At 36.4% G+C, this 11,153-nt stretch overlaps 1 pseudogene across 1 annotated transcript; it reads left to right on the forward strand.

Annotated features, from left to right (window-relative positions):
* Positions 1-2,089: 2,089 nt before the first annotated feature.
* On the forward strand, positions 2,090-7,513 carry LOC115983868 (annotated as a pseudogene). Its single transcript, XR_004090280.1, has 5 exons — positions 2,090-3,837; positions 4,412-4,656; positions 5,368-5,436; positions 5,778-6,008; positions 6,350-7,513. The product of XR_004090280.1 is annotated as a metal tolerance protein 10-like (transcript).
* Positions 7,514-11,153: the final 3,640 nt, after the last annotated feature.

Here is an 11,153-nt window from a genome sequence, read left to right on the forward strand (position 1 = left end):
GTTGCAAAAGATTTTACACAGGAGTATGGGATTGATTATGAAGAGACCTTTGCTTCGGTTGCTCGTATCTCATCTGTTCGAGCTCTCTTAGCTGTTGCTGCTGTCAGAAAATGGGACCTTTTTCAGATGGATGTCAAAAATGCATTCCTTAATGGGGATTTAAGTGAAGAAGTTTATATGCAACCTCCTCCTAGTCTTTCTGTTGAATCAAATAAGGTTTGTTACCTTCAGCGTGCTCTTTATGGCCTTAAACAAGCTCCACGAGTTTGGTTTGCCAAATTCAGCTCTACCATCTCTCGCTTAGGTTACATGGCTAGTCATTATGATTCTGCCTTATTTCTTCGTCGCATTGACAAATGCACTATTTTACTTCTCCTGTATGTGGATGATATGATCATAACTGGTGATGACCTTAGTGGCATTTAAGAACTCAAGGGTTTTCTCAGTCAGCAGTTTGAGATGAAAGATCTTGGACATCTTAGCTACTTCTTGGGTCTTGAAATCACTCATTCTACAGATGGACTTTATATTACTCAAGCCAAGTATGCCTCTGAACTCTTGTCTCGAGCTGGACTCACTGATAGCAAGACTGTTGACACTCCAGTTGAGCTTAATGCGCATTTGACTCCGTTAGGGGGGGAAACCGTTGTCTAATCCCTCTCTTTACAGACGCTTGGTTGGCAGCCTAGTTTATCTCACTGTCACTCGTCCAGACATTTCCTATGCTGTTCACAAGGTGAGTCAGTATCTATCTGCTCCACGATCGACTCACTATGCTGCTGTTCTGCGCATACTTCGATACCTAAAGGGCACTCTCTTCCATGGTCTTTTCTACTCTGCTCAGTCTCCTCTTGTTCTCCGTGCATTTTCTGATGCTGATTGGGCAGGAGATCCCACTGATCGCAGGTCCACCACTGGCTATTGCTTTCTTCTTGGTTCTTCTCTGATTTCTTGGCGAAGTAAGAAACAAACTCATGTGGCCCGCTCCAGTACTGAAGCAGAATATCGTGCCCTTGTTGATACCACATCTGAGCTCCTTTGTCTACAGTGGCTTTTCAAAGACTTAGGTGTATCCACATCCTTTGCTACTCCTCTTTATTGTGACAACCAGAGTGCCATTCATATTACTCACAATGATGTCTTCCATGAACGGACTAAACACATCGAGATCGATTGTTATTTTATCTGTTATCATCTTGTCCATGGTACTCTTAAACTGATCTCAGTTCCTTCTAAAGATCAACTTGCAGATATCTTCACCAAGTCACATCCTAAGGGACGTCTTAGCACTTTGGTTGACAACCTCAAGTTGGTCTCACATCCACCTTGAGTTTGAGGGGGGCTGTTAACGTGTATTAGGGTATGTGGGCTTTAGGCCTACCTTGTTTACTTGTATAGCACACTTACTTGTACTGCACACTCTGCCTCCTATATAAAGGCACTTATGTATATTCTATTACTTGAGAAATACAATACAATCATTCAGTATTTCTAACAAAGATAAAGGACATGTCGTTGTCCATGTCAAAGAGGAGAGAGAGAGAGGCAAACTTTGAGAGCAAAGCGAAGCCTCTTTTGCCACCAGACGTGAAAGGCACGGTGGAGGAAAACATTGACAGCAAAATTCTATTGCCACTACAAGTGGAGAAAAACGACATTTCGTCTAATGCATGGAGGACAAATCTGCAAGAGTTCCCTGCATTGCTTGAAAGAAGGGATGGTGAACATAGCTCCTTCACTCTGCGCCTTCCTCTTTGTACCCCAAGTAAGCCCAATTCACAAATTTTATGTACGTATAATATTATTGATAGGGAGGTGTTTATTTCTGTGTGTTTTGCCACGAGACGTGAAAGGCACGGTGGAGGCAGACATTGAGAGCAAAATAGAGCCTCTTTTGCCCCACCCCCCCCCCCCCCCAACCTCTACTAGGAACCCAAATTATGCTATATAGGCATACGGACATAATTCTTGTAATCTTCTAATAATTGTTGCAATTCCATCATTTCAATTGGTTAGTTAGTTAGGAATAAAGCACATGTAACACATGGTTCAAGATGATTGGCTAAAATAGTTAGCCAATCATCTTGAACCATGTGAGCCAATTAATTTAGAGTTAGCCTCCTATAAACACGTAACTTTAATTCTCAATTAGTTATTAAGTCAATTAATCAAATTGTTGCGTGGTGCATTTTTTTCTCTCTCAATAATTCTTTGTAGATTGACTACCTCGAATATATTCAAATTCCATGCAATTTCCATTCATCCCCATTAGGAACCACTAATTTCCTAACAAGTGGTATCAAAGCCATCGATCTTGAGATGATTGAATCCGTTGCATTGCATCAAAGTTACACGGAGTTACCAAAATCAAAGGTTGAGATTTTTTTTATGTGGCTTCTCAAGTCTATGATTTCTTTATTCTTGATAACACTCTAGTGCATTTCAAGCCATCCTTTTATCATATGGATGTAAATCATTTCAGGGGGTTGCAGATCTCTTATACTACCTTCGATCAACAGAATGGAACGACCAAAAAAGGAAGTGAAGTTAGAAAGCCGTATGATAGGTGGTAACTATCTTGCTAATTATGAGTTGGGCGCTTTAACCACTCAGACATGGATGCTTAGCGGGAATCCTCTTACATGGTGAATAACCAAATTCCAATTGAAATGAAATCCTTAGGATAAATCAATGCAATTTAGGAATACTCAATGAAAGGACATCAATTCAAATCTTGGATTTTTGATTCCTCTTATCACATGGAGGGAAAGGTGTAGAAATGGATTCAAGAAGTGGAGGCATTGGGATTTTGCATCAATTGGATGGAGTTTTATGTAGCCTACAAGATTGGTTTCAAACACCGATCCTTAATGCACCAATGGAGAGGCTACCACTGAACAACCCACTGCTTGACTGGTCATTGACGTTAGCCAAACTCATGCTTCACTAAATGGGGCTACTCATGTAAATAAGGATGAAGACATGGAACAAACAGACATGCACGTTGGTGGCACACAATTGACTGTTAGCGTGGTGGTCTAGGATTTATATCAAGTAACTCCTGATTGCTTCCTAGAGCTGTCTTGGGGTGTCCGAGTGCTGTTGGAGTATGTAAGTTTCACAGATTGTTATTGCAGGAAGTTTGTATACATGTGCAGATGTGTGCTTCACGGTTGAAGATGCAATCACCACTCAGCGAGCTAAGGACTTCTTAATTGGTTGGTATGTGGATTCCTTGATTTATGGAGACTATCCTGATGTAATAAAATAATCGTTGGCTCAAGAATTCCAGTCTTCAACAATCTTGAATTAAATCAGGTTAAGGGTTCATTTGACTTCGTAGGAGCATATTACTACAGCTCATTGTATGCAAAGGATGACTCCAGAAAACTAAACAAGGAAGGCAGAAGCTTAGATGCAAATATGGCAATTAAATTTGATTTCCATTCAAAATGATACATCTTTACTTGATTATCTAATTATGCAGTGGGCTTTGCATGAAGCCATGAACTGATGGTTTATTTCAAGCAAGTTTATGGAAATCCTCTTATTCACATTGATTAGAATGGACAGCGAACACGTTGCAATTCGTCATTGGAAGATGAGCTAAGGGTTCAAGATTATGTTTGGTTCCAACTTAAGAAGAAGCAATGTGTGAGTAGGATGGTCAAGATGTCATTGGAATATTGGAAGATGAGCTAAGGGTTCAAAATGATGTTTGGTGCCAACTTAAGAAGAAGCAATGTGTGAATACGATGGTCAAGATGTCCTTGGAATATTGGTTTAGTGGCCGGCCACCCCCTCATGAAGATGCCACTCAATAACACCACTTTCTAAGTAAGTGTTTTGAGGGGGAGAGAAATGTTAGGAACCCCAAATTATGTTATAGGAATATCGATATGATTCTTGCAATCTTCTAATAATTGTTGTAATTTCATCTTTTCAAATAGTTTGTTAGTTAGTTAGTTAGTTAGTTAAGGATAAAGCACATGTAACACACTTTAACACATGACTAGTTCTAAGAACACATATGCTAAAATAGTTAGTCAATCATCTTGAGCCACATGGGCCAATTAGATTAGAGTTAGTCTCCTATTAATACATGATTTTCATTCAAAATTAGGTGCTAAATGAATAAACCAAATTGTGGCTTTTGTGCAATACTTTCTCCCCCTTTCCCTCTCTTTCCCTCTTAATAAATTTTTTGGAGGGTGACTACCTTGAGTATGGTCAGATTCCATGCAATTCCCCGTCCATTTCCATACAATTCCCATTTATCGTTTTTAGGAACCAATGGGTTCCTAACACCCCTAAAGAAAAAAAAAAACCAAAAATCTTTTCAACTAAAATCTGTCTTGGAAAACAGAAACTGATTTTTTGTTTTTTTGTTAATCTATTTACGCTTTATCAGGATGAGATGAAGCAGTTGGCGAAGAGTGTGAGGATGTCTATCTATGTAACAAACACAGCTAATATCGTTCTCTTTGCAGCAAAGGTTTTTGCTTCTATTGAGAGCAAATCATTGGCGGTTATTGCCTCAATCTTGGCTCACTCTTTGATCTCTTGTGGGGATTTATATTGTGGTTTACATCTCATGCTATGCAAAACCCAAACCAGCATCGGTATCCAATTGGAAAGAAACGGATGCAGCCAGTGGTAAGTCATTCAACCCAACAATTGTGAGGCTGCATTTGGAAACACTTTAATGTATATTTGAATTTAAGCCTCTCCCTTCATGCAATCAGTTTAATAGGTTTCATGCTTCCCTTTTTTCATTTCACTTTCAGCAATCCTTCTTGTGATCAATGAGGTAAATAAATATTTCCAACCATTACTGGTGTTGCCTCAACTGTATCTTATTCCACAAATGCTAGAGGGAAAAACATTTAATGGTGTTAGGGTACAGTTTTACTTTTATTCTATTACAAGCAGTTTGAAATTAATGTAAATGCTTGCCTAAAGATTTCATCAGGTCATGCTTTAGACTCTCATTTTGTTGTGGAAATATTATGCGTAGAGTCTTTTGAGTTTGCAAAAAATAGAAAAAGGTTTTTGGCAGAACTTGTTAATTGACAAAATGCAGGGGACCATTGGCTTTTTGCTTCTGCAGATCAAGCTAGGAATAGACACTTCGGAATAACACTTTTTTTTTCTTTTTTTTTTTTTTGGGTGATAAATTGGAAAAGTGGTCAAACAATCTACACTTAGGAATAAATAGCATTGGTTTGGGCTTAGTTTTTGAATGTAGGATCAAGGGGACAATGATTTATGGGGATATGGACCCAAGGCGAGCTAATAATCGCATCAGATATGCCCAGACTCTGTTTTAACACTTTTGCTATAATGCATCCTATATTGAATTTGCAGGGAATCATTATTTTTGGGTCTTTCGGATTACAAGTACTGTTGCAGGCGGCTCAACAGTTCATTACAAAGGTATGCAACTTTGATAATATTAGCTTCAACCTAAGTTAATTAAGGATATAGACAGCGGTGAGCACAGGACTAGGACACATTTTAACCGTTGAATTTGAGAAGGTTTTAAAGATTAGCACCCTTCTTGATGTCTTGTCAGAACTCAGAGCTCCAATGTTTCCTTAGTCATTGGTACTTTACAAAAAGGTTGGCATAGGTTTTGAGGTACTACCCAAATGTATGAGGTCCTAGTTATATCGCAGTCTGAGTTGGTGGATACACTTATCGTTCTAAAGTTCTATATTGTATTCATTTACAATATCAGTGATTAATATAATCTTCATTTCATGTGCTGATTACAGTCTGTGCCTGAAAAGGATCCTCAGAAGGAGAAATGGATAATTGGAATAATGACATCTGTAACTTTGGTGAAGTTTATGCTCGCGGTCTATTGTCGAAGGTTTAAAGATAAATTTGTTAGAGCCTATGCTGAACATCATTTTTCTGATGTTAAAACCAATTTTATCAGTTTGGCAACAGTCGTCCTGGCCAGTCGATACTATTGGTGGATTGATCCTACTGGAGCTATTATAGTGAGTTCAATGCAACTGACTTGTTTTTTTTTCAAATACCTGACCCATCTCCACTTTTTACTGTACTGTAGATAATTGGGTTCAGCTACTCCACTGGTTTTTAATATCTTTTCTTTCTTAAAACCATCACAATTACCACTTACTGTGTTTTGTATAAAAAAAAAATTGGTATTTCCACTCTCTCTCTCTCTCTCTCTCTCTCTCTCTCAAGTGATATTCCACTTCCATTCTATGCCTTGACATGGATCTATAAGTGGCATGAGGATGGAATTCTTCTTGGCTCCTTGGAATTGAACCTTACTCTTATCTTATTACAATGATTTCTTGAACCTGTGATGCAGATACTATTATATACAATGAATACATGGAAGAAGACGTTCTTTGAGAATTTATTTGCCCTAATTGGAAGGACAGACCTGAATTTTTGGAAAAGCTAACATATCTGATATGGAACCACCATGAAGATATCAAGAAAATTGACACAGTAAGAGCATAGACATTTGGTTCTGATCATTATTTTGTGGAGGTTGACATAGTTTTGCCACAAGACATGGTTCTGAGCAAAACGCATGACATTGGTGAGACACTGCAAGAGAAGCTGGAGCAACTCCCTGAAGTTGCGAGAGCTTTTGTGCATACAGATTCCAAGTATACTCACAGGCCTGAACACAAGACCATGGTTTGATGACAAAGATGATGATGACAATTGTAATGATCAGAGCTCAGCCTTGCTAGAGCACAAGGGCCTTCACATGAGTTGCTGATTTAATTAATATGTGATGCAATATTTTATTGTAATGACAAGTATACAATTTACCATCTGATGGCTTAACTCCACTAATCATGAAGTATCTCTCTTATTTATTTAGTTGGCCTGAACACAAGACCACGGTTTTATGAAGATGACAATTGTACTGATCAGAGCTCAGCCTTCGACAATGATGATGATGACAATTGTAATGATCGGAGCTCAGCCTTGCCAGAGCACAAGGGCCTTCAAAATTCAAATGGGTTGCTGATGGCTTAACTCCACTAATCATGAACTATCCCTCTTATTTATTTGCTAGGCCTGAACACAAGACCACAGTTTGATGACGATGACAATTGTACTGATCAGAGCTCAGCCTTCAACGATGATGATGATGGCAATTGAAATGTCAGAGCTCAGCCTTGCCAGAGCACAAGGGCCTTCAAAATTCAAATGGGTTGCTGATTTAGTTAACATGTGATGCAATATTTTTGTGATGACAAGTACAAAATTTACCATCTGATGGCTTAACTCCACTAATCATGAAGTATCCCTCTTATTTATTTAGTAGATGGAGATTCATTAAACAGTTGATTTTGTCCTTAATATGCAACCATTTTGTAATGACAAGTACAAAATTTGTCATTTATTTTTCTTGTCAATTTAATTATGAAAGTTATGGAAGCAATAACCTCTAGCTTTACTTGAGGCATTTTCTTTACTATGGTGTCACTACTGATTCTCCACTTGTGGCTGCCAACAGTGTTTGTTCTAGCATGACTTAGTCTAGACTACCTATCTTTCAGTTCCCTCCAATCTTCTTCCAATTTATTAGTCTAACAACATCCATTTAGGCTGCCAGATTCATAAGTTCAAGATCTTAACTCTTATCTTCTTCACAATTGTTAATCCATTGTTCTATTTCATACAAAATTTTAGTGTAACTACAATGCAGATAACTTCACATACAATGGGTATTTGATGAAATGCAGTGACGAAGTCTAGCTTATGGTATTCTCACACGCACATACCAAAAGGGTACATTGAAAACTGAGCAAAGACATGAAAAATCACATGTTTTATACACACACACAACACAAATTTTAAGTGGCAGAGAGTGATTCGAACCCTTGATGTCTTTGTTAAAAACACCAAAAAATGTCATTTTGACTTTGGCTGCAGGTAGATATTACACCTGGAAAAAGTCTTTTTTGGCATGAAGTATATGAAGCATTGTATGATTTGGTAGCAAGTATGTTCATGTTAACAGTGAAACAGAAGTTGTGCAGCAAAAACAAACAGATTATGAGATTAGGACAAAAGCGATTATGAGATTAGGACAAAAGCTTTGTTTTGTTTTATTTTGTTTTGTGTTTTGTGTTTGTGTTGTCTTTTCTTTTTTTTTTTTTCTTTTTTTTAATATCTTTTCTACAAATTTCATCTTTTCTGGGGTATCAATATCAATTGATTGTCTAAAAAGTGTGCTAGAGTTTATCCCTTAATTGGAAGTGAGAGTTTATTACTCTTAATATTCACTCACAAAATATGAATGAATAGAGGGGGTGCGTCCTTGTCCAACTCTCTTTCTCTGTGGCTCTACGTACTTGTGGATAACTTAATTGCATTTTGAATTCCACAACTGATCTAAATTGAAAAAATAACCAGCAAATTATTCACAATTATAAAAAGGAAAAATTACATTTGAAACCCTACAGATGAGGGATGTAACAAATCAAATCCTATTGTTCTATAAATATTCAAGTAAACGCTATTCTTTTTTCTTTTCTTTTAATGTTAAGATTTTAATAATTGAGCTGATTGGAACTCATGATTGCATAAGTCAAATTATGTTCCTTTACTACCTACATTTCTTTGTTCCTACATATGTAGGTGCAGTGTATGATGATGAGTACTAGTGGTTGAACCTTTATATCTAGAATTATTTCGTCTTAGAATTACTCTAGAATTATTCTTTAATCCCTTAACTTTCACGTCAATTGTCAAATTAATCCTTAATGTTTGATTTTTGTTAATTTAGTCCTTCACTTTGTAAAAGTAAGCAGATATGGTTCTTCTATAAAAATCATTTAGCAAATACAATAGTTTCAACTTTTTTTTTTTAATAGAAATAATATTCATCGAACGACAAGATTTCCACAGAAGAACCAGATTGACTTCATTTTGACTGCGTATGAGTGAGGCTAAACTGATAAAAATTAAAATTTTGAAAACAATTTGAGAATTAAAGTAAAACTCAAGGGAGTGAATCAAATTTTAACCAAAAACTAAACAAAAGACTTGTTGTAGTTACAAATATTACATAACAGGTTGAATACGAATTTTGACATATCAAAATCTTAGAAAGTTCTTAGCTGTGTATTGGAGGAGTGCTATGAAGAATGAACAACAAAAGACAAGCCTTATGAGTAACCAAGTTTTGCTAGGAAATCAGTTGTTTGATTTCCTTCATGGTAGGAATGAAGTAGCTCTAGATAATATATCAAGCTCATGAGAGATTTGCAATCTATAACAATAGAGGAATAGAAATCATGAGCAGACAAGATGCATTTTCCATTTCACTTGAAATGGTAATAGTCTTTTTTTTTTTTTTTTAATGGTAAAAAACCGTACCGAATGTCACGTCATTTAAAATTTTAAATGATGTTAATCTTAAATGATATGACACTGGATTCACTATCTTATTTATAATAGTTAATCTGAACCACGAAATGAATCAATTTCATATGGAGAGGATCCTAATAGATTGGTACTATTAGTCAAAAAGTGTATAACAAGTTTAGCATAGGTTCAACTAACAAATGGGCAAGAAAGCTAATTGAAGATCATCTATAACTGCTCATAAGTCCTTAATGCAACTAAAACATTGATTGCACAAGTAATTGGGTCTGGAGAACCTACTACCAACGTCCATTGTGATCATGAATTAAGCTCCTCACTACTTGCTGACTCTGGAATCTGGATTTTTTCAGGAAGAACCATCAATAATTAAATATATAAGCATTTAACTAAGTTAACTTGGACGTGACTTTAATTCATTTTAAAAAATTAACCTCCAGATATAAGGTTTGTGATAAATGATTTTTGCTAAATGATTGATATTTCTGAAGGACAAAACTAATTTTGTAGCATCCACTTCTAATGATAGTTCTTTATCATCAGACTAAAACACTAATCAATTTTTAGTGTAAGTAGGGATTGAATCCTAAATCTCTTATTCAATTCTTAAAAACTTTACTAATTGAGTTAACTGGAACCCACAAAAGAAGAGAGTTTGATTAACAAATAGTAGTCGCAATTGAGCTGGTCCAAATAATTCATAGTGGGTATTTCATATTTTGAAAGTTTTCCAGGTGGGTATTGATTTAAATGCATAATATTAACTATTTGGTTTCTTTTTCTAGTGAGATTTTTTATTTATTTTTTTATTTATTTATTTATTTTTTTTGGCTTCTTCCTTCCAGTGGTCACTATGATTAGGGAGCCGGAGATTGGCCGTAGGATGGGGGAGACGGGGATTTTTTTTTTTGGGATTCTTTGACTTCTTTCCTTTCATTATTTATTTTAGTTTAAATGGAATTAATTAAGGTGAATGGAAAATGCTAAAAATATTACAAGTTATATTACATAGAATTTACAAATTATGTAATAAAGAATGTGATTGGTTCATATATTATTATAAAGTGGTGGGCTGTGCTAGTAGTGTTGAGCTGCTTCTTGCTGTACTAGGCCAAAGTTTTCTGGATAAAGAAATTGGGATCGGTCCAACTGCAATTCAATTTGGTCTAACTTGTGTGCAAACTATGCCTGGTTTGTCAAGAACGTGCTTGCGGCAGACAGAACTGTTTCAGATAAGTTGTGGCAAACAGACATAATAATAAAGAAATAAAATATCTGGCTACTTAGTAGGAAACGACCAAATGATCCCAAGCACAATCACAGCAATAATAATCACTTTTACCCAAAAAAAAAAAAAAAAAAAAAAGGAACAAAAGGGAGCAAATAGTAATATGTATGGGTTAATCAGGAGATAAAGAAATCAGTTTAAATCTGGTCCTCAGGAGCAAAACCAGAGAGGAAGGAACGTTCATTCTCAATGCAATTAATCTCCCAGGAAAGTCCTGCCGTGGAGATTAACTACCTTGAGGGAAACGGACCTGAATGGTTGATGCACAAGGGCCCCTTTTGGTTTTGACAGAGAGAAGGATTTTGTGAGGGAGAGAGGGAATCAATCTTTCATTGCATGCCTGCCGTTCTAACTCTCCCTCTATTTTTCTTTCTGGTTGTTTTCTTTCTTTCCCTCACACTCGTTTCTTTTCTATTTCCGAGTATCTCCTTTTGAATCCTTATTTTCTTAGTTATGGTTCCTGTTGTTACTC

This window comes from Quercus lobata, chromosome 4 (genome assembly GCF_001633185.2).
Source record: "Quercus lobata isolate SW786 chromosome 4, ValleyOak3.0 Primary Assembly, whole genome shotgun sequence".
In the NCBI taxonomy this organism is placed as follows: Eukaryota; Viridiplantae; Streptophyta; class Magnoliopsida; order Fagales; family Fagaceae; genus Quercus; species Quercus lobata.